A 6168-nucleotide genomic window follows, 5' to 3' on the forward strand; every position below is an offset into this window, starting at 1 on the left:
AGTCTGTACTTTGTATTTTGTCCAAAAAACAAAAATTGTATTTCCAGAAACAGCAAGATTTTGTACTGTTTTTTTTTCTTCTTTGACACCAAATGAAACTATTTAGACACTAAAGTGTCACCTACTTCACACATGCAACTCTGTATTTTGACAAAAAAAATTGTATTTCCAGAAACAGGCACAGCAAGTTTTTGTACTGCGTTTTTTAATTTTCAATGGCTGAGAAAACCAAAACCAAAAAAAGTCAGCTGATAGGCTGAAAAGTTGCATGGCTGCTAACTGCTGATGTATGAGATGGGCGAAAACCCCGCCTATCTAATACCCTCTGGGGAAAAAACTCCCATCCGGCTCCACTATATGGCAACCAAGTTTGTCAACTCCATACATCAGCACATCTAAATTGAATAGCCTAAATGAATGAGCTAGAATAGTGAGAAAAAACATTACTAGATAAGCCTTGTACATTTCAACTTGGAACTTTGATTTAGATGATTCACCACACAAGAAAAGTATGAGTGATTCACCATGGGTAAATATAGGTACATAGACCACCACACAAGGAAAGTATGAATGATTCACCATGAGAAAATATAGGTAGATCACCACACAAGGAAAGTATAAATGATTCACCATACAAGGAAAATATAGGTGGGTCACCACACAAGGAAAGTATGAATGATTCACCATGGGTAAATATAGGTAGACCACCACACAAGGAAAGTATGAATGATTCACCATGGGAAAATATAGGTAGATCACCACACAAAGAAAAGTACGAATGATTTACCATGCAAGGGAAGTATAGGTAGATCACCACACAAGGAAAGTATGAATGGTTCACCATGGGTAAATATAGGTAGATCATCACAAAAGGAAAGTATGAATGATTCACCATACAAGGGAATTATAGGTAGATCACCGCACAAGGAAAGTATGAATGATTCACCATGGGTAAATATAGGTAGCTCACCACACAAGGAAAGTATGAACGATTTACCATGGGTAAATTTAGGTAGCTCACCACACAAGGAAAGTATGAACGATTTACCATGGGTAATTATAGGTAGCTCACCACACAAGGAAAGTATGAATGATTGACGCCACTCAGGATGTGCACATATCAATCTTGCAGACAATGACGCTCCTTAAGAAAAGCCTTCATTATCTTGTTAAAAATACATTTAACCTTCAGATCCATCCCAGATACAAGTAGTTATAAATTCTAAGCTACAAACACTAAATTACTGTTGACCAACACTGCAACTCCACTGGTGATGGACTGGAACTTGAATGGAGATCTGACACTCTCTGTCTGGATTAGTTGATCTGTAGAGGATGAAAGAAAAGAAAAAAAGTTGAAACGTTTACATCAATTGTTTTCTTCCTTCGATGACCGTTAACTTCTTTTTACGAAATTTTGCCTCAAGGTGACTTTGAGAAGATCTTGACCTCAGGAAAAGCCCAGAGAAATCACACGCTGGTCTTTAGTAAAATATCATCAGAGTTCATCATACCTTTGATTGTATTAGATCCATGTAGTCTACTCTTCCATGTGTAGTTTGTTGGACTCTTGAGGGTTTGCTTCTCCAAGGGGTTCACTTGCAAAGGATGAACCAGTGGTTTCAGTTCATCAGGGTGCCTCTTATCATCATCTCACTCTCAGGATTCTGTTTTGTCACACATGGATCCTGTTTGACAAAAAAAAGAAATAAATACATACATCTAGGGTTACAGTCTTTGCCACACGATCACGAATGCGTTTGGCAGTCATAACCACTGTTTTGGTTATTGGCCAGTGATCAACCAAAAACAAGGTCAATCAAAAACATTTTTTTATGTCCGTGAAAATGCACCCAATACAGTTGTAAGCACTCTCAAGTTTGTGAGAAAGGTTTGATCGTAGTTTGTATTGACAGTGATCGAAAGTGGCGTGTCATGGTCAAGCAGTTGACAGCACTTGACTTATTAAGCTATGGTGTTTTTGATCATCAGAGTGTGGGTTCGAGTCCCAGCTGTGGCACTTGTTCATCAGTAAGTGTTTTCCCTAGTTGTAATGAAGGTGGTATACCATTCAAACTGATAATAAATTGCAGCAAAAACATTTATGCATTGCTCAATTAAATCAATACAAACCAAATTGATACATGCTCATTTTCCCCTAACAGAGGTCGCTGGCCAAAATATACCCGGAGGAAAATTTTTACTGCTTGGTGGTGGTTGGTAAAAATGGGGGAGAGCGGGTCGCCGGCAGTAGCGACATGGAATTACTATGTTTGAATGGAAAGGGGGAAACAACGTTTATCATACCTTCAGATCCTTGAGATTGCCAACGTTCATGCTTTTGGCTTGGACGGAGGATCAGGTGACCCTTGGGAGGAGTAGGGGTGTCTGTGGAGAAGGCTTGAGCAAGACGGTTGGTGGATTCTTAAGGGTTTACTTCTCCAAGGGGTTCAACTGCAAGGGTTGACCCAGTGGTTTGAGTTCTTCAGGGTGCCTCTTAGCATCATCTCAGGATTACGTTTGTCATACATGGATCCTGTTTAGACAGAAATGAAATAAGAACAATAAAATACACGCAGGGTTATAGTCTTTTTGCCACACATTCATAAATACCTTAGACAGGTTTGCTATTCCTATTGATGGAGAGTGCATCACGTGGGGGTGTTTAAATGGTTGATAATGACCAGCACGCGCTAGTCTTGGTGCAAGGTCATCTCGTTACGGGCAATGCGGGCGCTGTCGGTAAGTTGGCCACACTGTGTGTGAAAGAAATACAAGAATCGTCTTGCACCAATACTGAGCGCACGAACGGATTCGAAAACTGGCGTCTCAGTCATAAAATTGCAACACACAGACGTGCAGAGCTCAAGCAAGTCGGATAAGTTTTACAGAGTTTCTTACTTTATTACGCCTTTTAACCAAAATGGCATTTATGAATGGGAATAAAAGAGTATTGATTCAGTCTTATATAAACTGCTGTTTAAAACCTTACAGGGTCGATGGCGTGCGATAAAGGCTTTTATCACAAGGCAGCCTTGCCGGTTTTAACTGGCCGTTTGAGAACTTGTTGCTACCCTTTTGTTCCCTTAAAAATACAGTTGTAAGAATTCTTAATCTCAATTTGTGGGAAAGTTTTGATACTTAATTTGTATTGACAGTGTGATCAAAGTGGGCTGTTGTGGTTGAGCCATTAAGAACACCACACTCATGGGCTTTCTGATCATCAGAGTACGGGTTCGAGTCCTACTTGTTGCACTTCTTCTTCATCTTCCATAAAAGCACAGTCCACCATCTGGTGTATTTTGTACTGTGGTTGTGCATGCGAGGGTGTGGATATACACAGTGCAGGTGGGTGAACAGTGAACCGGTAGAGCGCGGCTAAAAACAGCTCAGGCATGACCTAGCGGAGCTGGACAGACTGACACTTGTGTCCTTGACCAAGATACTACAGCGTAATTGCTTCATCAAGCGTGTCGCCGGCAAAAGTGACATGGGATGCCTCATGTTTGAATGGGTAAGGGGCAACAATGTTATCATACCTTGAGATTGCCAACGTTCATGCTTTGGGCTTAGATGGCAGGGGTCGGTTGACTCTTTGTCAGATGATGATTCAGATATTCTGCAGAGGGTGACACAGCTCTATGATTACAGAGGGGTGGCCACTAAGGAACAGCTCAGGTTCCTGTTTCATTGCTGATGGATTTATCTGTTGAGCAGAAAAAGACTGAAAATTAAAAATACAAGTTTCCAGAATTTATTTCACAGATCTGTCTTGCAAGTAAAATAAGCAGCTACTTGTAATGGCCCCTTGCAATGCACCACAGCACACGCAGCTACTGTCTGCCATCCTCATGGTTTGGAAGTCAACTTGCCAAGAAAAAATGATGGTAATCATGTTATCACCAGCCCTGTAATGTGTGAGCACCAATGACAAAAACGCTGTGTTTAGCTTGAGCGGCTCCTGGGCCCCTCCTTCCCCCCCAAAAAAAAAGAGTTTTGTGAAATCTGCCAATTGTGCTTTTAAGTAAACAGACGTATGGCTGGTAGTGCTTGTATTTAAGATTGGAACCACACATGAACCCCTTAGGACTTTCAAACATTTAAGAAAAAAGCAAACAATGATTTACAAGCAAAATATTATCATTTCTGTCTTATTGTTATTTCATTTTCGAGTAACGAGGGGCTGAAATCTTAGTATCACCAAGGGTGACAATAACAATAACAAAACATTGGCTAAGCCTGAAAAAAAAAAAAAAAATAAGTTCAACTGATAAATTTTAATTTGGCTATTTTATTACGACACTTCCTTACAAAGAATTTCTCCATAAAAAATTTAAAAAAAATTTTTTTTTAGTTAGGCCAAACAAAATAATATATGTGTTTCCTATTACTTACACCGGCCAAAAAATTAGGGTCGGTAGGGACGAAAACACATTTTATTTTGTTGAATTATTTTATTGCTTCAAAACTTAGGGTAGGAACCAATGTTAAAAAATATTTTTGCCCTTGCATGTAAATTCAACGATGTCCAAGTTCGACTCCAAAATCTCTTAAAATGACACAGAAAATAAGCCCCAAAAAGCAACCGTTCCGAGGTCTGTAAATTTCACGTAACACAAAAGCAGATTCTACGCCTGTAGTCGTTGTTACTTTGCGTGCGGCAACAAAATACAAGAAACATTGAACGCGAGAGGTCGTTTGTGAACAATGCAATACAGTGAGATAAAACGCCCTCTATTGGTAAAATCTACGCGAACCGGCAATAAACGCATTGAGACAAGACTCGACGTGTCACGTGGGAATTTTAGCGGGTTTCCAGGCGGCGCAAATGTCATGAAAGTTCGGCCAAGAAAAATAAACAAGTAAATAAACAATTATTTTACCCAGTTATTAATTATAGACTGAAAACGTTTCAGTGTGTTTGTAGTGAATAGTAGTTTTAAAGAAAAAATATAGACATATGCTATGCAAAAAAAAAAGTTCGGATAACTTTCCGTATGGCGCCACCACTTTTTCACTCATTTTTACAAAAAGGGATATATCAATCAGGTAAATATTAGATACTATATTATTTCATTTCAAATGAAAAAGTGGTGGCGCCATACGGAAACTTTTCCAAAAGTTCAACTGAACAAAAAAGGCATAAAAAAAGCAACAGGAAAAAAACATAAACAAGAAATGAATATACATGTACAATCAATGTCAGTGGAAAATGAGTGCACTGACTTTTAAGTATTTTTTACGTGCGTTATTTTTGCGATATGAGAGTGTTGGTCATCCAATCCGAATGTAACCATCCAACCAAAACAAAAAAATACAAACAGACACCATGGAGGAATAAATCAGACACTGTTACACTGGTCCTTGCTCCGCTCCGTCCTTGCTGACACAAACAAAAATCACTTGTTCCAGTTTGCTATTTCCTCTTTTTGTACTTTTTACAATTTGCTTTTTTTTTTACATACCACATGAATGGTTCAGCTAAAATTTACAGACACTTAATAAACACTTACGTTTACTCAACAGGCGGTGGAAACAACCAAACCAAGGAAGTGTTCGTCGTGCGTAAACAACGCTTGTCGTGCTGAGTTTTTATTTGACGGCTCATAACAAATAAAATGGCCACCGCTCTCCATAAACCCAGAATGCAATGCGAATCGTTCGGTGAAAAAATGTATCTTTTAATTTGGAAGAAAAAACTACGCTAAAGAACATAATTTATAAAACACAAACGATAACATAAATAAAAGAAAAACATACCAGAATGTTTTGTGATACTTGTAGTTTGTGCCGACTTGTCCATGTGGATTAAAAAGTGTGATTTTGGCATGTTTTTTAGTCGACTGGGCTCGTCAATTAGCCACACGTGTGTAAAAGATTATGCGCCATCTTTTAGAAACGACCGCATAACACCTCAGCTAGGCCTCCTACGAAACACCTACGCCGAGATCATCAAGTTCCTAATTGTTTTATGATTTAAAGTTTGTTCAAAGCTATATTTTCACCTTAAAAATACATTTCTGTCAAATAGTTTAACTATTAATGGCTGATTCCCATATTTAATGTCGAAAAACTTATTATTATTTCAACAGTAAAATCTAGCAAGCGGAGGAATATTTCCCGAATAAACATTGGGACAAAGCACCTTTCATCGGGGGTGGGAGGGGG

At 38.8% G+C, this 6168-nt stretch overlaps 2 long non-coding RNA genes across 2 annotated transcripts; both read right to left on the reverse strand.

The window, feature by feature from the left end:
* Positions 1 to 1252: 1252 nt before the first annotated feature.
* Positions 1253 to 2385, reverse strand: LOC117300684. The gene is made up of 3 exons (XR_004520197.1): positions 2308 to 2385; positions 1515 to 1688; positions 1253 to 1326 (listed from the first exon to the last, which is right to left on the reverse strand). It is a non-coding gene; the product is annotated as an uncharacterized LOC117300684 (long non-coding RNA).
* An 86-nt stretch (positions 2386 to 2471) lies between these two features.
* LOC117300617 lies at positions 2472 to 5871 on the reverse strand. Its single transcript, XR_004520187.1, has 3 exons — positions 5761 to 5871; positions 3540 to 3706; positions 2472 to 2536 (listed from the first exon to the last, which is right to left on the reverse strand). It is a non-coding gene; the product is annotated as an uncharacterized LOC117300617 (long non-coding RNA).
* Between the last annotated feature and the right edge of the window lie 297 nt (positions 5872 to 6168).

This window comes from Asterias rubens, chromosome 16, assembly GCF_902459465.1.
Source record: "Asterias rubens chromosome 16, eAstRub1.3, whole genome shotgun sequence".
Lineage (NCBI taxonomy): Eukaryota > Metazoa > Echinodermata > Asteroidea > Forcipulatida > Asteriidae > Asterias > Asterias rubens.